The sequence below is a fragment of the Phoxinus phoxinus genome, assembly GCF_949152265.1.
Source record: "Phoxinus phoxinus genome assembly, chromosome: 16".
In the NCBI taxonomy this organism is placed as follows: Eukaryota; Metazoa; Chordata; class Actinopteri; order Cypriniformes; family Leuciscidae; genus Phoxinus; species Phoxinus phoxinus.
Window position 1 is genome coordinate 1,596,922 of NC_136891.1, and position 25,883 is coordinate 1,622,804.

The following is a 25,883-nucleotide window of genomic DNA, read 5'->3' on the forward strand; positions in this document are numbered from 1 at the left end:
TTTAGTTTTATGAGGCTTCCATAGATTTCTCGTATATTTCATCGCTATGGGAACATGTAATATGTAGGTGTGTTTTCCCCAAAAACAAATCACACACAACACATTTAAGTTGTTTTGGTTGATAAACAAGTTGTTTGTATTTGCAATTACTGATCGGACCGATGGGTGTGGTCTGTGTAAGGCATTGGCCAATCAGATCCGGGATCCCGCTGTGGGCGGGGCGCGGTTTGTTGCAGCGTTTGTGGCTCCAACAATAGAAAGTGGGACGTACCATCTGCAGTCGGAGGGGTGGAGCCACACACACTGACATCCAGAACATCGCTTCTCCTCAGAAAAAGCACAACCTTGATGCATAACGATTTATGCCTCGTATATGTCTATTATTGGATGCTGTGACGGGGAATTAACCCGATCATTGTTGACGAACACACGCATGTATGATCATTGTGGATCCCATTTCCAGCGTTGACTGATCCCGAGCTCCAGTCTTTTTAACGGGATCCGAACCAGCTGTATATATCAGTACTGTATTTCTGCAATGCACACCGCGAGACTGAACAGAGAGGAATATTTTAAGGAATAACCCGCACACCTGGGAAAAACATGGAATAATAAGAAGAACTGACATTTATTCAGGTATGATGTTTTATGCTTGTTGATTACATTCTGAACCTTGCTGTTAAAATGAGAGAAACGCATAATGGAAATAAAGTGTTCACATTTGCATTTTTTTTCTTTTCTTCTTCTCGTATTTATCTTCTCTGGCTGATGCATTGTCAGTGTAAACCAGCACTGCTTGTGCTTGGCCCCATTCAGGACTGGTTGACAGGTGTGGGTTGAATTATGCATGCATGTGAAATAACTTGCATAATGCAGCCGAAGGCATCCTGAATGCTTGAGCATTATTACATGCAACTTATGTTTGTTTGCATTGAAGGCATAACCAGATGACTTATTTCTCACTGCCCTGAGGTTTCAAGATTGATGCATTCAAGGGGGAAGGGGGGTCACATCTGTATGGCAAACACAAGGCAAACTATCACACCAAAATGCAATGCAGTTTGCATGCTGGCTAAACAGTGTGCACTCCAAATTATTGCTGGGATGGCATGCCAAATATTTTCCAGTAGGAGAAAAAAAAATACTTGAGTTGTTACTAGTTAATTTAATACAGTGCATGCACAATGCATAACGTAAATGCATCCAGTAATGAGCGAATTAAACGTAGATTTGAGAGCAGTTTTGAGCATGCAGGGGGAAGGGCAGCAGTCACTGGAAGAAGACTCGCTTTGTGAAACCCGAGACTTCAGAAAAGCACAAAGCATCTCCATCGCTTCTCTGCTCAGTATTCATGCACGTGTATTTCCAACTGACTTCTTACGTTTTCTCTCTCGTTCTTGTGCGCTTTAATGCATGAACACATTGTGCAGTTATCGTGCTTTCTTTGCCGAGATGCTATATGATTATGTGGAGGAATGGTTCTTTTTAATGAATCGGTTAGTTTACAGAGAACCGATTCACATAACGTGTTTTGCAATGTGAAGGAAAAAAATGTGGTTAGATGCTGATCATTCGCCTGGTTTCGTTGTGGATTACCTTTTCCTCCTAAACAAAGTTTTTCTTTGCATTTGCTCGGATGATTTGCCAAACGATTCGAATCATTAAAAAGAACCGACTCGAAAGAACGATTCGATCGCGGACTCACTTCATGATTCAAAAGCTTTATTGGCTTGATCAAGACATTGTATTGCCAAAGCATTAATAAAAACATTATATAATGCTCTAATGCAACGTTTATCTAGTGGAAAACACAGATTAAGCTGGTAAATGTGTTTGGGAACATGGAAAGATTATCTAAACTGGTTTACCATCCGTAATATTCCATAATTCCAATATTTCTTATCCGATATCTAAGTGTAAGACGGGTTGGTTTGAATTTATATCGCATATCATACACATATGATGTATGATGGACATGTTTTTCTCTCTGACTGCTTACTTTTAAAGGGCTAATTTGCTGAATGTCAAACATTGCAGTTTCACTGTTGTGCTTTAATGATAAAGATGTCTGCAGATAATGTTAAATGGGTCGTTCTGATGTTGTTGTTGTTGACTTCAGTTTGCTGTCTTGATCTTTTGCTGGCGATGCAGGAAAAAGTTTGGATGTGTTTTCATAGAGAAAAGCTTTTCTGTGTGCTCTGGCTTTCATGCGGCTTCTGTTTGATGCGCTGCCAGGGCGAACCGGACAGACCTCACGTCCAGAAGTAGATCAGAGAGACCAGAACAGAAGAAAGTGTGTGACAGTGCTGGCCTGGGTGATGTGTGCGGAAAAATTGTTGAATTGTTCGAGAATAATGCACACCCGAGGTGGTGATGCGGCCTGACATGAAGGTGTGCATTATTTTCTAATTATTCAACGGCCCAGAGTCAATTATTCCCTTATACTACGATTACAACACCTCAATACATTGTCCAGATGATGTATTTCAAGACATTTAGCAGGTTTTTGTCCTTAAAACGCTTGTGTGTGGAACTAATTTCTTACGCATCTCATCCCACGCCTCCGTTGCTGATTCCAAAACGCCATTTTAGAGCCACTGATAGCAGACTAATGCAGTTATTAATGCAGTTATTAATGCAGTTATTAATACAGTTATTAATGCAGTTATTAATGCAGTTATTAATGCAGTTATTAATGCAGTTATTAAAGAGAGAGAGATGAAGTGTGTGTGAATTACCTGAGTCTGTGTGTCTCTCTGTGTTCGACAGCAGCGTCTCGACTGATAGTGAAACTGTAAGTTTATCTGCTTCAAGAACAGCGCCGTCATTATAGCACTAGTGAGAAATTCAAATAAATTAGTAAAATAGTTCAGCAACTTAAAAGCTACATGAATTTCTCACTAGCGCTATAGACCCCTTCTCAGTTAGTAAACATTGTGACATTTTTTGTGGGCGGAGCTTAGGTGGAGGCGGAACGATCCCTCTGGCCGCTTCACTAACGCTAGTTTGCCAGTTTTGTTAGCTTGTTTTTTAACAATGTCTTGAGAAAATCCAATTTCATCTTAATGTGCAAGCGCACTCACTGTCCAGGACCGCGGTTGTTATTTGCAAAAGTTCATTTTAACGTACGGAACCAGATTGGCCGACCCGTACACGCTCACTCAATGATGGACGATCTGACAGGATTAACGTTAACGCCGCCTCCGGTCGAGTGCCTGACTTCTACACCGACCCGATAGAGAAACTGAGTGTATATAAATATTTAGATGCCAATTACTATGTGATAAATGCTCAGGTACAAGACTTGTGTGGTGCGACCCGAGGTTCTGCCGAGCCAGCGCCAAGAAGACGACGATGTAAAGAGTGACATTACGGTGCAATCTTAATCATGTGAATATGTTCTAGAAATAAAGATTCCAGATACAGCATATTCAGTTTTTAACTATGTATTTGATCACTCTTTCTTACCGGGTTCTTCAAAAAGTCGAGTCACAATCAATCAAAACTACAATCATAGACGATTCACAAATAATCACAATCATTTAGAAAACATTATGTGATAAAATGTAAAATTGGAGCCTGTACTCCGTCGATTCTAGAACCAAACAACACAACAAGATGACATTTAATAATAATAATAATTTAAGCTCCTTATTATGTAGTCGAATCTGTGCTGGTTTGTATTGGCCGCCTCCAGTTCTCACTCTGGTTTGCCTCCAGCTAGCGGCGTGACGTCGGCGCAAAAGGAGTATATAATGACGGCGCTGTTCTTGAAGCAGATAAACTTACAGTTTCACTATTAGTCGAGACGCTGCTGTCGAACACTGAGACACACAGACTCAGGTAATTCACACACACTTAATCTCTCTCTAATAACTGCATTAATAACTGCATTAATAACTGCATTAATAACTGCATTAATAACTGCATTAGTCTGCTATCAGTGGCTCTAAAATGGCGTTTTGGAATCAGCAATGGAGGCGTGGGATGAGATGCGTCAGAAATTAGTTCCACACACAAGCGTTTTAAGGACAAAAAAACGAATAAATGTCTTGAAATACATCATCTGAACAATGTTTAGAGGTGTTACCGTAGTATAACTGGAATAATTGACTCCGGGCTGTTGAATTATTAGAAAATAATGCACATCTTCATGTCGTGGCCGCATTATGGGTGTGCATTATTCTCTAACAATTCAACGTCAGTCATTCCTTATATAAATGGCACTTGAATGCAACGCAAATGAATTGCTTAATCAATAGACAAGCTGAATCAGAAAGCAGAGTGATGCATTAAAGAGAGAAAATGTTGGTATGGTGGCTGTAAGTGTGGTAAACCCGCTGTACGCCCCAGCTGTGAAGATGCCCCGCACACAAGAGTCTTTGTTCTGGCGACCCACAAAGATGCCTCTGTGTCCTGCACTGGTGTGTGTGTGTGTGTGTGTGTGTGTGTGTGTGTGTGTGTGTGTGTGTGTGTGTGTGTGTGTGTGCCAGCGTGCCACAGAGATGCCATGCTTTGACAGATAAAAGTCTGAACTTCAACACTTGCACTTTTCTGTTTTGCATCAACTTGATGTAGAAGATCAAAGCTTACAACTCTCATTACAATAATATAATTATTATTATATTGAAATATTAAATAAATATACAAAAATGAAATAAAATATTTACAATGTACCTAATAAAAACTTTTAAATAAACAAATAAAATATTTTGTTAAAGGATTTATTTTATTGCTAGTTAATTTCACAAATAATTACAGAGAAACTGCAGCTAACTCATTGAATTGAACATGACATTTTAAAAGTAGAGAAACTGAAATTGTGTTTTCTTGTAAAACATGCTCCCATAATGTTTGCTTTATTGACAACTTTGATATTTTAATAAACAATATTACAATTTATATTCAAATTAAAAAAATATTAATACAAATAATTAGACATTTGGCATGTTTACATACTAAGTCAGAATTATAAGGTAAAAAGTTGAAATTATGGCATATTAAGTCATAATTATGAGGTTAAAAGTCGAAATGATGACATACTAACTAATTTGAGGTATAAAGTCGAAATTCATAAAGTTATTATGAGGAAAAAATAAAAATTACATACTGTCATAATTATAAGGTAAAAAGTTGAAATTATGGCATATTAAGTCATAATTGTGAGGTAAAAAGTCGAAATCATGACATTTTAAGTCATGAAGTCATAAAGTCATAATCATGAGGTAAAAAGTCAAAATCATGACATTTAAGTATATTAAATATTTTTATATTTATATATATATAGCATATTTTTGAGATACAACTATTTCTAAAATCTCTTGTCATGTTTTGCTGAACTTTACTCATTGTGAAATGCTGAAGAAAAGCCACTAAATGAATGTGTTTTGATGCTCGATCGCACCCATCACTAGCGCAGTCGTATCGCTTTCGTTTGGATCCTGACAGCTTTGTTTGCTCTCGGCCTTGATTTATTCATTATGGAGTGCCATGCTCTCTAGCAGGGACTTCCCATTGCGCTGTGGTTTGTTGGTTTTGTGTGTGAAGGCAGGTGGAGAATATAATGCATTCAGATCCTACATGGAGTCCCCAGAGGCGAGTGTGGCGTCCGCTTACACACCCTGCGTTCGGGTGGATTCCTTTGTCCTCTCGCTTACACAGGTGGTGGTGATCCTCTCCTGCTCTACCTGACACCTTCTTTTCGGTTTTACTTCATTTTGTGCTTGTGTTTCTCAAGTTAAGCTCATTTAGATTCAGATTTGAATATTCAAATTATGCTGAATGTCTTTGCTGGTGTTTCCAAAACCTGTTTTGGGTGAGGCTACTTTTATATATCTGCATATAAAAGCTTTGCTTTATTGGTAGTGTTGCTTCACACTACCGATCAGACGCATCATTTCACCTGCTGGAGCAGAACACAGGTGGAAAAATCATACAGACACTGTAAACAATCACCACATTTTGACACAAGTCATAATTATGAGGTATTATTTCGAAATTGAGGTCAAAAGTCGAAATTATGACACTACTATGCCATATTTCTGAGGTAAAAAGTTGAAATTAAGTCAATCTATGAGGTAAAAAGTTGAAATTAAGTCAATCTATGAGGTAAAAAGTTGAAATTAAGTCAATCTATGAGGTAAAAAGTTGAAATTAAGTCAATCTATGAGGTAAAAAGTTGAAATTAAGTCAATCTATGAGGTAAAAAGTTGAAATTATGACATACTAAGTCATTTATGAGGTAAAAAGTTGAAATTATGACATACTAAGTCATATTTATGAGGTAAAATGTCAAATTCTTGACATGCTAAGACATAATTATGATAAAAAATTTAAATAAACATAAAGTCATATTTATGAGCTAAAAAGTCGCAATTTTGACATAAGTCGTAATTATGATGTAAAATGTCAAAATGATTACATACTAAGTCATCATTATGCAAAAAGACGAAATAAATGATGACATACTATGCCATAAATACGATAAAAGGTTGAAATTATGACATAGTAAGTCATATTTATCAGGGAAAAAGTCTAACATAGACTTTTGGAAAATAACCAATAAGAATAACAAGAATAAACATTATACAAGTAATTTATTCAGTAATTTGCAGTAATTTATTTGCGTTATATTAAAAATTCTTCATGCCTTACAATATCTTGAATGTACTGTAACTTGACACCTATTTAGTATACGTGGTTCTATGAATATGCAAATGAGCCCCGCCTCCACTCACTCACAGCAACTCACTGATTGAGTTTTACCTCTCTAATTACTAATTATTCACATAATAAATGTTATTTTTATTTTAAGTACATCAAAACTCAACTCTATATTTCAAATGCATACGATGAATAGACAGGATTTTGATGCAAGATGAAAAATTGATGCTGAGAACCGGACGAGTCGGAACAGTGGCACGCCTCGATCAAACACGATCAGGTTATCTTATGTATATATTAAACACACATAAATCTCACAGCATTCGCTGTAACATACAACCCTATGAACAGTGGAGGAAAACTAATAGGCCTACTGGCTTTTGGGTCATAGATAAATAATAATAATTATGGAAAAAATTGATTCGTGGCCTTTGAGAATCGATTTTGAATCTACAACATTTAAAAAAACGATTAATCAAAAAATTGAGTTTTTTTGCCCAGCCCTACTTGAAAGCACGCTTTTCATCCCCTTGATAAGTGAAGTTGAGCTGGATGAGGTTATGCAGTGTTGCGGTACGGCTCTCCAATCGGGTCGCGCTCACTGACACTCAATTACTGCAGTAAAGAGGCTGTAAATCTACATCTTACCAGCGCGTTCACTCCCTCCTCCACTCGCTGCTCCAGACCACGCTCACCGCGGCGCATGACGAGCGCTGCTAAATGCATCTGACCCCAATTCTCTTCTGCCTGGGACGAGTGTGTGTGTGTGTGTGTGTGTGTGTGTGCGACTGGTTTGAATTAAGGGCCAATATTTACACAGAGTGGGTGGCCGTCCAATTATGGTGTTTCTTCCTGTGATTTGCATGGACGCCGCTTTGCATGTCGTTCCCAGAGTGCAGTTCTGCCTCTTCTCTGTTCCCTCGTCATCAACGAGCCACTTACCGAGTACATCACCGTTACTCAGCGTCGGCGAGCACTTGATTGTTACATGAAGCTTGTGATGAATGACTCATGGCCAATCACGTGCAAATGTGACACGCATGTTAATGAGCGATGGCAGCGTATCAGCCAATCAGAGATGCGAGATAATGCATCGTTTTATGGTTAATATCTGGTAATGTTTTCAACATACAATAACCAGTAGTTTGAGTATTGTCAAGTCTCGCAATATCACACAAGCAATAGTGCTGGTTTTATGAATATGGGTAATTAAACCTAAATAAAGCCATTTTATTATTAAAGTTCCCCTGTAGTCAATCATTTTATCCATTAAAATCATCTTTGATCACCAAAATTACATATTTAAAAAAACTAAATGTCTTAAAATATCTTGAATGTAACTCGACACCCTTGTCTCATTTAGTATGCGCGGTTCTATGAATATGCAAATGAGCCCCGCCTCCACTCACTCACTCACTCACTCAGAGATCCACTGGTTGACGATCACACGTTGATCTGATTGGTTACAAGGTAGTGTGTGACGTCAGAAACACCAGCGATTTCAAACCGTGTGTTTGAGACTGTCTTTGGTTCACTGCAGTTTTAACCAGAAAATACTCAGCAATGCTGTCCACTTATGAACTTACACATGGTGTGTGTTAAAGCAGATTAATAACACCACATACACACATAAACTACATGAAAAAGTTTTTTTTGACACCGTTTTTTTGTCTACTTTTGCTCCTCCAAGGAATAGATTCAAATAAAACGAATGAGTTAATTCATAAATACGTCTCAAAGAATGAATGACTCAAAGGTTCATTTCGCTGAATGAGATCGAACGAGGGAGTCGGTAAAACGATCCGAACTACGGTAAACACACAGCAGACGTGTTTCTAAATGAGTCCGTGTGATTGAACGACTCAATGACCCGCTGGTTACACTCCCGTTGAAGAACGAACGTGAGTGAATGATTCAATGACTCACCCGTTTAGTTCCAGAATGAATCAGCGTGTTTAAATGAATCGTTTGGGTGGATGAATCATAATGATTCACTCATAAAGACGGTCTTTTGTCCCCAACTAGTGAGTCGATTGTAAATAAGAAATAAGAAAGCTATGTTAATAACTGATATATACTCAAAAATTAAAAAATCCTGTTATCCTTATCATTAATGAAGTTTGTAAGTCAGTTTTTGTGTGTTTGTGTGTGTGTGTTTGTGTGTGTGTGTGCGTGTGTGTGTGTGTGTGTGCGTCTGCGTGTGTGTGTGTGCGTGTGTGTGTGTGCGTGTGTGTGTGTGTGTGTGTGTGTGTGTGTGTGCGTGTGTGTGTGTGTGTGTGTGTTTTGTTAATTTATTAATTTCATTCTTGTAATTCATATTTTGTTATTTGTAATTATTTGATGTAAAATCTTTGTTTATGGACTGTGACGACTGAATGTTTGTAAATTGAATTCTAAAGAAAAAACATAGCAATAATTAAAACACTGACTGTCTGGATGGAATATGATATTAATTCTGATTTAATGATTTAATTTGTAAAATGCAGATAAATAGATGTTGATCAATTGGATGATGTGTTCAGTCATAATTTGGGTGAACTATTCCTTTAAATCTGTCAGTGTGTGAATAGAGTTTACAATTAATGCATTTATTAACCGCTAATGGCAATTCCTGGAAATTAAAATAGTTAGTGATCTAGATATGTGGAGATCTGAAGTCTCTCTCTCTCTCTCTCTCTCTCTCTCTCTCTCTCTCTCTCTCTCTCTCTCTCTCTCTCTCTCTTCTCGCTTATTTTTATTCTCTGCCTCCAGACAGAATGTGGCACACACGAAAAAAGAGTGAGAGACGAGAAGAGAAGTGTGTGAAACCCATCAGAGGCAGACAGTGAGTGAGTGAGTGTGTGTGTGTGTGTGTGTGTGTGTGTGTGTGTGTGTGTGTGTGTGTGTGTGTGTGTGTTGGTATAGAGACTGAGAAATATTAGATTTCTCCGGGCAAGAGAGGAAATAAATAAACAGATCGCCTGTGTTGGTTTAGATATATCTGAGAAAGAGTTGTAGAAACGCTGAAGACTGAGCTCAGATCAGTGTGTGTCCCGTGATGAGCTATTCTGGGATGTGGTGGGCGTTAGCGACAGGTGCTAGCGGATCATGCAGGATAGCAGCTCTTTATAGCGGGATGTTCAGATGCGCTGGATTATAAGGCTTTATTTGTGGATTCATGGATCATGCCAATCAGGAAATATTAAATCTGAATGTTCAGCATCATTACTCCAGTCTTCAGTGTCACATGATCCTTCAGAAATCAGGATAATATGAGGATCTGATGCTCAAGAAATATTTTGTCCTTGCGGTAAAAGTATTTATTTATTTAACATAAATATACATTTAAAAAAAACATTTAAATTAATAGTAAAATTCCGTCTAATTGAAGTGAATAATCCTTACATATTCATATTATGAATTAAGATTTTTTAAGTGAGTAAAAAAAATAGAGCTTAATAAAATATTTTGTATAAATCTTAAGCTTTAATTTAAAAAAAAAAAAAAATTGTTTTTTTGTTTTATGAATACGAATCACATAAGGTCCATTCCCTTGGTCCATTAAGATTTATACAAATTGTTTAATTAAGCTCTTTTTTTACTCACTTAAAAATTCTTAATTCATAAAAAAATTATTATTGAATTAAAAATAAATAAAATGAAATTTTACTTTTTTTTAACGTAAATCTTGAAAAAAGGCTTACAAATTTTTTTGTGTACTAATTTATAATTAAATTTCTTTAATTAAAATAATTTATAATTAAAATAATTAATGGCCCAGAATCATATATTTTTTTTTTTAATAATTTTGAATTATATTAAAAATATATTTTAAAATGACGCCAGGCGACGTTTCTTAACGCTTTTCAGGATTTCTGCTCATGTTCAGATGATCTGATTTTATCTCAAATAAAAAATTTCCTGATAATTTACTCTCCTCACGTCATCCAAGATGAACCAGTCACAACTCACATCTGGACCAGTTTGGACCCCATTGAAGTCACTCTTAACACCAAGGTCCGAACCAAAGTTCATGTTTTGATACATTTTATAAATTCGGTAAGTTTTGGTTTGGTTTCACACTGCAATTACGCGAGCGCACTAAAGAACTTCACATGACATGCTTGCGTCCTGTCGTCATCATCTGTGTGCGCTGCATCTCGACACTGATTGGTTTGTAAACGGACGTGCGTCTGACGTCAGCGTGTTGTTGTCAAATCGGCGGGTAACTTTATCAACAATGAATGAACAGACGCATATTGTTGAAACTATATTGTTATTATTATGGTATTAGTAATATGGTACTAGTAATTAGTGGTATCAGCACCAACTATACGCGAGGCTAGTTCAAATTCGCCAATTGAACGTCCTCGCTGTGCGAACATTTGATCGTCGCCGGCAGGAAAGGAGGAGAAGACTGCAAGCGTTTTTCCAGTTTACTTCTTATTATGTCGTCAGACCATATTTCAAATAAAAACCTTGTTTCCTCCTCCCATTTTTCCTGCTATCTTTGTCTTCTTCGGCTACACGGGAACAGCCGGAACTTCCTGTAAATGCTCTGAAAGTCCGAACCTCACAGAAAATGCTTTCACACTATAATGAACCAAACCTTTGTTCAGTTTGATCTGGACCGAGACTACCTCTTTTCATCAGACCAAATTTCATCTGGTCCGGGGGAGGTTTCACACCTGCAATTTTGATTCGGACCAAACTGAAAAGTCAGAAAGTCCGGACCAAACAAGGTAGGTGTGAAAGGGCCCTTAAGCGATTCTTACTCTAGCCCAGCAATGTTTTGGTGCTACTTAAGAACCACTTTTACTGGTTCGGAGCTGGTGCTTTGGTCGTCGAAAAACAAAGAACCGATTTGAAACTAGGCTCTGGCTCCGAACCAGCACCAGCTCTGCCTTGGTGGAAAAGGGGTAAATATTAGGGGTGGTTAATCTGTCTGATTTCCCGATTCGATTCGATTACGATTATTGAAGTCCCGATTCGATTACAGTCGATTTTCGATTATTAACGATTCTCGATTATTGATTTTCCATTTCACAACAGTAAATTCACTACAGTAAAAATCACAACAATAACAAATTATAACAAACTTCAACATATTCTGAATCTCTATTAACATAAAATACGGATGTCCACGCATCACATGTTACAGCTCCTACCCGCTTTCTTCAGTGGTTCCATGACTTCGGTTTTGGTCTTGTTGTAGAGTGTGGGGATCGCTGTGTCTGTAAAATATCTCCGAGATGGGACGTTGTATCTCGGCTCCAAAGTGTGCAACATAGCGCGAAAGCCCTGGTTCTCAACGACTGGACGCAAATCCTTGGCAATAAAAGTTGCGATTGATTGTGTAATGCGCTTTGCCCTTTCCGAGCCGGGTGGAAGCTTTGACAATATTGTTTCCACGCTTCAGAGTTCCGTCTTTTGCGTTCCGTCAATATTACGTTATTATCGATTTAAAAAAAAAAAAACTTTTTTTTTTTTTTTTTGAAAATCGATTTTTGGCATTTGTGAATCGATTCAGAATCGTCCACGTCCGCATCGCGATGCATCTAAGAATCGATTTTTTTTCCCCACCCCTAGTAAATATGGAGAACATCCTGGAGTGTGTTCCTCAAAAACCTTCATTTCTTTTCCCGACTGAAGACAGAAACACATGAACATCTCGGATGACGTGGAGGAGAGGAAACTATCAGGAGATGTTTACGTGAAAGTGAGCAACTCCTCCGCAGCAGTTTAGCAGGACTCTTTTAAAGATATGTTAATATATTCACATGGAGATATGAATAGATGTACATATATGCGGCGTCTTCTAAAGGCTCCGACTCCGGCTGGTTGTGTCGGGACAGGGTGCCGGGTCCTCCAGGGAGATCTGGCGGAGGAACAGATCTGTGTCACATGTGAGGAAAAGGGGAAAGAAAACCAGATTTGGGTCACATTCATTCGCTCAAGGTTATTGAACACACATCAGCGGCTCCGGGGTCAGAGGTCAAGACAGCTTTATTTAAAACACATTCACAGTTCAGCGATGTTTCATTTCTGTTGTAAAAAAGTTATTAATTTAGTTCATTTATATATATAAAGCGTGATGTCATCGTCCAGCTCAGTTCTCATATAATGCTGTCGATGCAGAAGATCTATAATATTGTTGAATATTACATTAAATGTCCCCAACTAAGCAAGATTCAAGGGGCCCTACTTAACGGCCCTGATACTTAACGTTCTGAAACGCGAGTAACTCTTTGGGCGGATCCCGGCGCTGTTGCTATTATACCGGCGGGATAAACGACTCTTGCGCCCGACGCAAATCTAACATGTGTTGGTCTGAAGTCGCTTCATTACTCATAGGTAGTGATCAACCGATATTGATTTTTTAAAACCGATATCGATAACGATTATTTGCATGTTTACATGCCCGATAACCGATATGCAGAACTGATATTTATTTACTGTTTTTACTTCTGTTTTTGACACAATTATTACCACACAACTGAACTGAACTGAACTATTTTATTTATAACAATCACTCCCTCCTGTTTCCAAAAAAATAAATAAACTTATTTATACACCAATAAATAGAGAAGTGTGAGGGCAAAAAATGAAGTGCACTGTTACTAAAGTGTCTTTGTTTAAAAATAAAAGCTTTGATGAGGTAAAAAAAAGTAATGCGCTTCATGAGGCGCACGCGCACGGTCTCTTGCTCCCTCTCCCTCTCTCACGCGGTTTGAAGCACAGTCTCTGTCTCGCGGGCGCGCTCTTTCGCTCGCTCTTGATTCCGGGATATTTGAACTATTTTGAGATTTTAAAAGGCTATTTTGTTGGTGTCCCCTCAGCACTCGGTGGTGCCCTACGCACAGCGCACGCGCCTGGTGGAAGCGGCGGCGCTGATTCGTGGAAATAATAAATAATGAATTTCCACAGAGCTGTGTTTATTTAGATGTGTATTAGCGAAATAATGGTTATGTCATAAGTGCTAATATCATTTAGGGTGTTTTAAACAAGTGAATCTTGTTAAAAGTTTCATGCAGTGGCCGTGCATGAGCATTCCTGATCATCAACCCAGTGAGTGCTCAGCAATATGAACAAACTTTTTTTACGCGACTAATGGTGAGCGAATACAATAGAGCGATAATTAAATTCAGCGCTTTTATTTACAACATGCAGTCATTCACGTCGGTTTTATTTAATTAATGTAAAGTTACGTCTTTATACGTCTATATAACGGCGGGTCGCTATTATAACGGCGGAGTTGTTTTCTGAAACTGCAGAATATCACCAGGGAACGTTTGTGCCGGAACACACTCCTCTCTTCGCTGAACCGCCCCCCCGAGCGCAAGTTCATTCCCTAATTTACCGACGTGTGTCTGTGGAGGGAAGAGTCGCTGTGCGCGGGTGCAGGATAGGAATGATAAATGCGGCGGTGTACAAAGTCAATTGCGCTGGGTGCAAGATACGGCCCACAAACTCAAAGGTCTTCCCGGCAACACGGCAAAATAAAAGTTCGGTTTAACTTGAAGAAATTGTGACAGAAAAAACATTTGACTTTTGTACAGTCGAATTTCAGTGGAATAAGACAAAAGCCGAAGGCGACAGTGAAGGATGAGGAAGAATGGAGGAAACACCTCGAGAGAAACCAGTTCTCCTCTGGCCAGCGAGCGAACCGCGTATGATTATGATTATGATTATGATTCAGACAGCATGATAGGCTTTGATGAGGTCACAGATGATGGTTACATAAATGTTTGCTCGTCTTCTAACTCACTCGATGTGAAGCGCAAATCCACAAAGACTCGGAGTCTCAGAAACTAATCCACAAGTGATAATGAACAAACAGTCTTCAGATCCAAACTGTTCCGACATGGTATAACGACACAGGTGACACTCGAATATAGTGCAAAAGTTCATTTATTTCAGTAATTCAACTTAAAAGGTGAAACTAATATATTATATAGACTCATTACATGCAAAGAGAGATATTTCAAGCCTTTATTTGTTATAATTTTGATGATTGTGGCTTACAGTTTATGAAAACCCCAAATTCAGAATTAGAATATTGTGAAAAGGTTTTCATAAGCTGTAAGTTTGGGGTCAGTGAGATGTTTGAAAGAAATATTTTTATTCAGCAAGGATGCATTCAAATGATCAAAAGTGACACTAAAGACATTTATAATGTTACAAAAGATTCTATTTCAAATAAATGCTGTTCTTTTGAACTTTCTATTCATCAGAGAATCATGAGAAATAAAATGTGTGATGATTTCACAAAAATATGACTGTTTTTAACACTGATAATAATCATAACTGTGTCTTGAGCATCAGATCATCATATTACACTGATTACTGGAGGATCATGTGACACTGAAGACTGGAGTAATGATGATAAATTCAGCTTTGATCACAGGAATAAATTACATTTTTAAACATATTCACATTATTTATTATCACAAGTATTATCACATATTTTGGACGTTTTATTATTATTTTAATTTAATACTGTGAAGCTGCTTTGATACAATCTGTATTGTGAAAAGCGCTATACAAATATTCTTGACTTGACTTGATTTTAATATTATAATAATATTTCACAATTTTTACAGTTTTTTCCCCCCAATCAAATAAATGCAGCCACACACTCTCTCCCACACACACACACACACACACACACACACACTCACATATATACATACACACACTCACATATACACACACACACACACTCACATATACACACACACACTCACATATATACACACACACACACACACACACACTCACATATACACACACACACACTCACATATACACACACACTCACACGTTTATAAATGAGCTCAGTGAAGATGAAGAAAGAGGGTCTGAGGGTTTAATGATGTTTTACAGGAAAATCGAATTTGCCAGCGAATCCAAGATCCGACTCACATCAAACGAACAGAGTGAATCGACTCGACCGAATCACTGAATCAAACATTCTGAAAATGATTCACACAAATGAATCAAACTCAACATCTCTACATGGCAAAAAAGCATTTTCTTAATCACTTTTTTTATTGAAGAGTCTCTTCTGCTTAGCAAGGCAGCATTTATTTAATCAAAAATACAGTAACATTTTTGAAATATTACTCTAATGTTAATCATCAGTTGTCTATGTGAATATATAGTAAAGTGTAATTTATTCCTGTGATCAAAGCTGAATTTATCATCATTACTCCAGTCTTCAGTGTCACATGATCCTCCAGAAATCAGTGTAATATGATGATCTGATGCTCAAGAATGTTGAAATTGCCACATTTTGTGAAACTGATACATTACATTTTTAATGATTCTTTGATGTTCAAAAGTTCAAACGAACAGCATTTGTTTGAAATATACATTTTTGTAACATTATAAATCTTTAAATGTCACTTTTGATTATTTGAATGCGTCCTTGATGAATCAAAGTGTTCATTTCTTTTTAAAAATATATCATGTATCATCATTTTTGTCGCTAAAGTTTAAAGCAGTCTTACACAACACACGTTACTCTGAAGTCGAGTTACACGCAAGAGAAAAATGAAGATAGGAGAAGAATATGACAAATGAATATTTGCTATAACTCGTCTGTCATTGATTGTTTAATCATCTCTGTTTGGAAACTGGAAACACTCTTAAAGCCGCTGGGAGATCTTTCCCCAGAACACACACTCTTCTCCAGCGCGCGGTCACTTGAGGTGTGTGTTCTCCTCTTACACCTCATGATACACACTTATTAATCAGGGCCCTTATTAGTGTTCACCAGGAGACGCTCACGTTTACTTCTGCTCAGACCAATCCAGTCCTGCCCAGTTCCACACATGCTCTGCTAAATCTCTATCATGACACTAAAAATCATGAAATGAAAACTTTTTAAGTCATTTTTAGGTTATAATTTCATCATAATTTCAATTTATGTCATAATTTTGACTTTAAGACATTTTGACATTGTCATTATTTCTACGTAATTTTAACTTTTATAACATAATTTTTACTTTTTTATGTCAGGTTTATGAATTGAGTGACATCATTTAAGTGACTTTATAACAATTTTTACTTTTTATGCCATTTTTATGAATTGTCATAATTCATATTTTTTTTATCTTAGAATTAAAAGTATAATTTAGACTTTTTTTTTCTTTTTTTTGACTTTTATTGCATAATTTTGACTCCAATCTCATATGACTTTTTTAGTGAAAATTTGACTGTAATTTCGATTTAATGTCAATTTTTTATGTGTCATATTTGATATTTGACGTCATAATTTCAACTTTTTATCTCAATTATGACTTTTTGTCATAATTTTACATTTTTAATCTCTTTTAAAGACTTTTAAAATTAAAATTGGATTTTTATCTCATAATTTTTACTTTGTATGTTGTAAATATGATTGATGGCAATTTTGTCTTTTAATCTCACAGTTATGACTGTCATAATTTTTACTTTTTATTAAAAAAATACTTTTATGTCATATTTATGGCTTGTCATAATTTCTACTATATATCTCAATTATGACTTTTTATGTAATAATTTTGACTTTTTACTCTCATAATTATGACTTTTTATTATGACAACCTAGTTTGTCATAATTTCGACTTTGCATGTTATAAATGTGATTTTTGACTTTTCCTCTGATTATTATGACATGCTATAATTATAATTAACCAAAGCATCCTCAGTCTGATGAAGTCTCATTGACGGTTAATGTGTGTTTTAAAGCGTGTCTAACCGTACACTGACGCTCGTGTGTAACTGCTTGTCGTCTGTAATCAAGTGCATTTAGATGTGGATGTTAATGCAGATCAACGAGTCTTGAAGACAGACATCTACACACACGAGTCACATGATACCCACAATGCACCCATTGACGTGTCTTCAAAAGACAGTGTTGTTTTAGGAAAGTTAAAGCCTTGCTTGTGCACATAATGAACTCCCACTCCCCCGTTGTTTAGGAGTGGTACGACCCCGGTGGCCTGAACTCGACTTTATTAAGACGCTTCTTTGTGTGTGTGTGTGTGTGTGTGTGTGTGTGTGTGTGTGTGGACGGGCCGGATTGGCACACTGTGCCTGTTGGCATCGCAGGGAAGGAGCCGCTCGTTTGCCCAAACTGCATTCTGGGTAACTCTGATTGCATAGTTTGAATGGAAACGGCTCCGTTCACTCAGATCCAACATGGCGGCGCTCTCCACTGAGCGCAGTGGGAGTTAATGGGCCAGTCGTGCGACTGCTCGACCCGTGCCTGATCGAGGAATGAGCCAATCGCTGTTCAGTCTGAGCTCTCGTCTCCAGCTGCAGATATTTATGGAGGATTTGGGAGAAAGAAAAAAATATATATTTGGGGGGGTGCAAATTTTATTTCAATCAAAAGAACTAAAATAGCCATTCACAATGGATGATGGATGATGGATGGATGATGGATGATGCATGGATGGATGGATGATGGATGGATGATGGATGGATGGATGATGGATGGATGATGGATGGATGATGGATGGATGATGGATGATGGATGGATGATGGATGATGGATGGATGATGGATGATGGATGGATGATGGATGGATGATGGATGATGGATGGATGATGGATGATGGATGGATGATGGATGATGGATGATGGATGGATGATGGATGGATGATGGATGATGGATGATGGATGATGGATGGATGATGGATGATGGATGGATGATGGATGGATGGATGATGGATGGATGATGGATGATGGATGGATGATGGATGATGGATGGATGATGGATGATGGATGATGGATGGATGATGGATGGATGATGGATGATGGATGGATGATGGATGATGGATGATGGATGGATGATGGATGGATGATGGATGATGGATGATGGATGGATGATGGATGATGGATGGATGATGGATGGATGATGGATGATGGATGGATGATGGATGATGGATGGATGATGGATGGATGATGGATGATGGATGGATGATGGATGATGGATGGATGATGGATGATGGATGGATGATGGATGGATGATGGATGGATGATGGATGGATGGATGATGGATGGATGATGGATGGATGATGGATGGATGATGGATGATGGATGGATGATGGATGGATGATGGATGATGGATGGATGATGGATGGATGATGGATGATGGATGATGGATGGATGATGGATGATGGATGGATGATGGATGATGGATGGATGATGGATGGATGATGGATGATGGATGATGGATGGATGATGGATGGATGATGGATGATGGATGGATGATGGATGATGGATGGATGATGGATGATGGATGGATGATGGATGATGGATGATGGATGGATGATGGATGGATGATGGATGATGGATGGATGGATGGATGGATGGATGATGGATGGATGATGGATGGATGATGGATGGATGGATGATGGATGGATGATGGATGGATGATGGATGGATGGATGGATGATGGATGGATGATGGATGATGGATGGATGGATGATGGATGATGGATGGATGATGGATGATGGATGATGGATGGATGGATTATGGATGGATGATGGATGATGGATGATGGATGGATGGATGATGGATGGATGATGGATGGATGATGGATGATGGATGGATGGATGGATGATGGATGATGGATGGATGGATGATGGATGATGGATGGATGATGGATGATGTATGGATGGATGATGGATGGATGATGGATGATGGATGGATGGATGATGGATGATGGATGGATGATGGATGGATGATGGATGATGGATGGATGGATGATGGATGGATGATGGATGATGGATGGATGGATGATGGATGATGGATGGATGATGGATGGATGATGGATGATGGATGGATGGATGGATGATGGATGATGGATGATGGATGGATGGATGGATGGATGATGGATGGATGGATGGATGGATGGATGGATGGATGGATGGATGGATGGATGATGGATGGATGGATGATGGATGATGGATGGATGGATGATGGATGGATGATGGATGGATGGATGATGGATGGATGATGGATGGATGGATGATGGATGATGGATGGATGATGGATGATGGATGGATGGATGGATGGATGATGGATGATGGATGGATGGATGATGGATGGATGATGGATGGATGATGGATGATGGATGATGGATGATGGATGGATGGATGGATTGATGGATGGATGATGGATGGATGGATGATGGATGGATGGATGGATGGATGGATGATGGATGGATGGATGATGGATGATGGATGGATGGATGGATGGATGGATGGATGGATGGATGATGGATGGATGATGGATGGATGGATGATGGATGGATGATGGATGATGGATGATGGATGATGGATGGATGGATGATGGATGATGGATGATGGATGGATGGATGATGGATGGATGGATGATGGATGATGGATGGATGGATGATGGATGATGGATGATGGATGATGGATGATGGATCCATATCAAGTTTAACGTTTAATTGAAACTGCCTCTTGTGTTTAAAATCCCCTGCAGTCAATCATTGTATCCCTTAAAACTCTCTGATCACCAACATGACTTGTTGTAACTCGACACCCTTGTCTCATTTAGTATGCGTGGTTCTATATATATGCAAATGAGCCCCGCCTCCACTCACTCACGATCACACGTTGATCTGATTGGTTACAAGGTAGTTTGTGACGTCAGAAACACCAGCGATTTCAAACCGTGTTTTTGATATATGTATATACAAACTTTTATGTTAGATGCGATTAATCAATTAGTCGATTTGACGGCACAAATAAATATAATATGGATGATGGATGGATGATGGATGGATGGATGATGGATGGATGATGGATGGATGGATGGATGGATGGATGATGGATGGATGGATGGATGGATGGATGATGGATGGATGGATGGATGGATGGATGGATGGATGATGGATGGATGGATGGATGGATGGATGGATGATGGATGGATGATGGATGGATGGATGGATGGAGGGATAGATGGATGGATGATGGATGGATGGATGGATGGATGGATGGATGGATGGATGGATGATGGATGGATGGATGGATGATGGATGGATGATGGATGGATGATGGATGGATGGATGGATGGATGATGGATGGATGATGGATGGATGATGGATGGATGATGGATGGATGGATGGATGGATGGATGGATGGATGGATGGATGGAAGGATGGATTGTGAGCGCAGATACAATATGTATTCTTACACTGATTAAAGAAACAAATGAATGAACATCTGCAAACTCTAATAAACTAATAGCATGTTTTTTCGCTCCAGGAACACAAGAAAGAATGAGATTTAATAATATATACTCCAATATAACAACACATAGCCTAATCAACAACTGCAATTTCAATAAAAAAAAGTATAAAAATATTAATCAATGGTATTCTATGTTTTTTTATGTGTGTGGTTCTGATCCTTTTAAAAAGAGGTTTAAGCGATACGCTACACGATCAAACACACACTTCCCAGAATCCTTTGAGTGTGACAGGTAACATGAACGCAGTGTCTGATCTCTGAGATGTGTGTGATCTCTCTCTCTCTCTCTCTCTCTCTCTCTCTCTCTCTCTCTCTCTCTCTCTCTCTCTCACTCTCTCTCTCTCTCTCTCTCTCACTCTCTCTCTCTCTCTCTCTCTCTCTCTCTCTCACTCTCTCTCTCTCTCTCTCTCTCTCTCTCTCTCTCTCTCTCTCACTCTGAGATAATTTGAAACTAAAGCTACTCAACTATTTCAAACAGGATCTTCAGTGTGTAGTGTTGCTGTGTGATCATGTACAGCTCCAGTTCTCCTCTATATCAGTGTCAGTGTTCCTGAACTCCTGAAGCGCCTCCACTGTAGTCTCGAGTTTCTCCCGGGAACACGTCACAATATTCCTCATTATAATAATTAATACGCAGAATAAAGGGGCGGAGCCTGGTTGAGTTAGTTAGTAGTGTGTTAAACTGGCGGTTATGGTAAGGGGCGGGACATTTCCCAAACACATTCGAAGCGCTCGACCAATCACAACACACTGATCCAGCCGACCAATCAGAGCACAGTGTGCTTTCCAGAAGGAGGGGCTTCATAGAGACAGGAAGTAAACAGTGTTACTGACAGACTGGGAAGAGAGGAGCCGCAACAATGGAGAATATGAGGAGAATAATCAACATTCAAGCAGGAGAACCTGTTCTAGTCGAGACCAAACACAACAGCAAGACTCTGTGAAAGAGCATAGCCTCTTGTAGTTCGCGTATTATAGTTTCTCTCAGTCATTTTTCAAACTCCAAAGTGCGACATTAGCAGATTCTGTAATGAAGTTTCTTCTCAGCTTCAAGATTCAGTTATTCTTATTCTCAGCTTCTTTTACAGCCCTAATATATACTTTATATAGTAAATATTGCTTGATTATTTATATAATTGCAAAATGTTTACTATATTATTGCATATATATATCAAACTTTAATCACATACACTGTATAATCACGTAAAGTTATAAATACTATATAGTAAATCTCAATTGATTTAGCTTTTTTGTATCAAAATATAAACTATATTGTGGCAAATCTCTATATTTCACATAAAGCAATGTAAACAACTGCTTGAGTGTTTATATTGTCATAAAATATGATTTATATTATAGTACAGCCCTAATCTTCTATAAGACATGAAGATATTATGAAAAATTATGGTGACTTTAAATGACAATGTATGAGAATATGTTGATAGGATCTCAGCTGTAGTTTCCGGATCCGATAGCAGACGTCAGACACACACACACACACACACACACACACACGTCGTGTTGCTCTTCGCCGCTCGTGTGTGTGTTTCTTGTGCTTGGCGTGAGGAAAGCTCAGCGTGTCTCCACGTGTGTGAGACTCTGGAGATGAGGAAGATATGAAACATCACATCCACTGACAAGCTTCTGTGCGCTGTGTGTGTATTTAACCGGACGGCGGTGTGTGTGAACACGCTCGACTCGACTCCAGTGCTGTCACTGGGAGAGTGTTGCGTTCTCTCACTGTTGCATTGTTGTAGTATATCAAGTTTAACGTTTAACAATGTTATAAAACGATTGAAACTGCCTCTTGTGTTTAAAATCCCCTGCAGTCAATCATTGTATCCCTTAAAACTCTCTGATCACCAACATGACTTGTTGTAACTCGACACCCTTGTCTTATTTAGTATGCGTGGTTCTATATATATGCAAATGAGCCCCGCCTCCACTCACTCACGATCACACGTTGATTTGATTGGTTACAAGGTAGTTTGTGACGTCAGAAACACCAGCGATTTCAAACCGTGTTTTTGATATATGTATATACAAACTTTTATGTTAGATGCGATTAGTCAATTAGTCGATTTGACGGCACAAATAAATATAATAAAATATTTTTTGATATATATAATAAATATAATATAAATAATAAAATATAATATAATGTTGAAATATATTTAAATTATTTATATATATATATATATAATTATTTAAACATAATTAACATAAGAATTTAAATAAAAATAATAATCAGACAATGTACAAATGAAATTGAGCTTTTTTCTCACACTTAATATAAACATTTTTGGCTGAATGATTTCTTCTAAAAAGAGAAAGACTTTTGGTTTGGATGTGTATATATTTGTATATAAGTGTGTGTGAAGCGGGCTCGTCTGTCTGATATTGATATCGAGGTCATTGAACAGATGATTTGTCAATAGTCTCGTCTGCAGTGTTTTCTTGTGAAGATTTAAAGCTTGGCTGATCAGATTCATTAGATTGAAGAGCCGAGCGTCTCTGATTCCTCCTGAGGATTCGTCAGTGTTGTAGGACGAACATCCCAGCTGACCCGAGCCATGCCAATCCGTGTCTCTGAAGGGTCTTCCAGCGTTGCTCTCGTTCCCGGAGATGCCAGAGAGCGTTCTGATCGTGTAGACACTTGGAGATCTGTGTATACATCATCTGGAAGCTGAATAAATAATCTCTCCAGTGATGTGTGGTGTGTTAGGATAGGACAATATTTGGTCGAGACACAACTATTGAAAATCTGGAATCTGAGGAGCAAAAAAAATTAAACATTGAGAAAATCTCCTTTAAAGTTGTGCATTTATGTTCACGATTGTGCTGCATTCACTCACACAAATACATGTTTTATATATTTACGGTAGGACATTTACTAAATATCTTCATGGAACATGATCTTAATATCCTCATGATTTTTGACATAAAAGAAAAATGGATAATTTTGACGCATACGATGTATAGTTGCTATTGCCACAGATATACCCGTGCGGCTCCAGACTGGTGTGTGATCCAGGAACATCAGAAACATCCAGAGACGGGAGAGCTGCGCGTGTGTGTGTGTGTGTGTGTGTGTGTACATGTCCAGATAAGAGCAAAGCACTCTGGGATATGAGCCTCACCTCCGGCTTCTCAGTTATTCATGCGGTTTGACGTGTCGGTGGTCAAGGTCGAGCGGACACGAGCATTTACTCACATTCAATTACACACAGAAGACTGATCCCAGATCTGCACCGGCACTCGAAGAGGCTTTATTCATGAGCGAGCGGCACGTCAGACTCGGTGTGTGTGGCGTTTACAGCGCTGGCTTCAGCTGTGTGTGTGTGTGTGTGTGTGGCGTGTGCGCTGGCTTCAGCTGTGTGTGTGTGTGTGTGTGTGCGCTAGCTTCAGCTAAACCTCACTGAAACTGATCAGAGATACAAAACACGTTTCCGACTTTAACATGATTGTTCAAAAACCTCAAGACATCACACACCCAAAGCAAAGTCCTGCTCTCTGTTCAGCCACGAATTAAAATACGTGTGAGAAACATTTTAACATTTTCTGATTGAAAATATTAAATCAATTATTATTTATGTAAATGTAATAAATAAAGGTAATGAATAAAGGTAAAAATGTAATGAATACATTTAATAATTGTAAATAAATAATAAATGTTAATAAATAATAAATATTAATATAAAATATAAAAAAAGACATAAATAAATGTAAATTTTAAATGTAAATGTAAATATTTTACTTCATTTCACCAGTGCTGTCCAGGTCAATATGCAACAATTAATAATATATGCTACTTTAGTCACACACTACGTACATTGCATGTTTACTTTCAGTATCTCAGAAAAATGTTTTATCAAATAAGTTATTATATACATATATATATTTCCACTGCCTCGACTCATTATGGTTTGATTAGTTCCACCTGTGTGTCATTGGTTTGTTAAAGGTTGTGTAGGTAAGAATTGTCTAAAGAACTTTTTTTCAAATTGGCTTAAACGGTCTTTATATACCAATACACAATTAAAATGTAAGTACTTTGAAAAAGAGAGTATAAAAATGTAGTGACTAGTGTATTTAATCTTCAAAAAACACAGCTCATTAATTCCTACCGGGACGAAACAAGTGATTGGCTTGCGCGACTGTCACTCGTCGCCATGACTACCACCGCTATTACTGGCTCCGCCCACGTGCGCGCAGTCGTGTTTAGGTGGGAGTGAATGGAATTAATGAGCTGTGTTTATTGAAGATTAAATACACTAGAGTCACTCAGTTTTTATACTCTCTTTTTCAGAGTACTTGCATTTTAATTATGTATTGGTATATAAAGACAGTTTAAACAAAGTTGAATAAAAGTTTTTTTAGACAATTCTGACCTACCCTACCTTTAATGTTGCCTATATGAGCTCTCTGTTTCCACACACACACTTTGTGAAGTCTTGTTTGTGTTACACTGCGTGAGCGTTGTAGTTGGTTTTCCGTACATATATGTATATATGAGTAAATAATAATTACATTACATAAAATAATAAAAACAAATTATAATGCTGACCCCTCATACATTTGTAAATATATTTGTAAATATACTATATATTTCTACACACACACACACACACACACACACACACACACACACACACACACACACACACACACACACACACACACACATATATATATATATATATATATATACAGTTTATATATATATTATACAAACTTTTACGTTATATGCGATTAATCATAATTAATCAGTTTGACAGCACATACTACTTGCATAATTGTACTGTACATTTACTTTTTTAAATCCGAGAAATAAGTTTTGTGTAAAATGTCTTATCTTCGGGCTGATCGAGTAATGGTTCGGAACGGGATGTTGAAATGTGTGGTTGATGTTATGACACTTCTCCTCCATCATGGCACTTGAAATGAAAGAGCAAGTTGAGAGCATTGCA

At 38.0% G+C, this 25,883-nt stretch overlaps 1 protein-coding gene across 3 annotated transcripts in view; it reads left to right on the top strand.

The window, feature by feature from the left end:
- Positions 1-496: 496 nt before the first annotated feature.
- Positions 497-25,883, top strand: part of wasf1 (WASP family member 1) — a 58,780-nt gene continuing 33,393 nt past the window's right edge. Inside the window, exon 1 of one of the 3 annotated variants that reach the window (XM_079639550.1) lies at positions 497-636. The gene's annotated coding sequence lies outside the window, so the exon portion shown is untranslated. The remainder of the gene's footprint in view (positions 637-25,883) is intronic. The other 2 variants (XM_079639552.1, XM_079639551.1) reach the window with 2 other exon arrangements.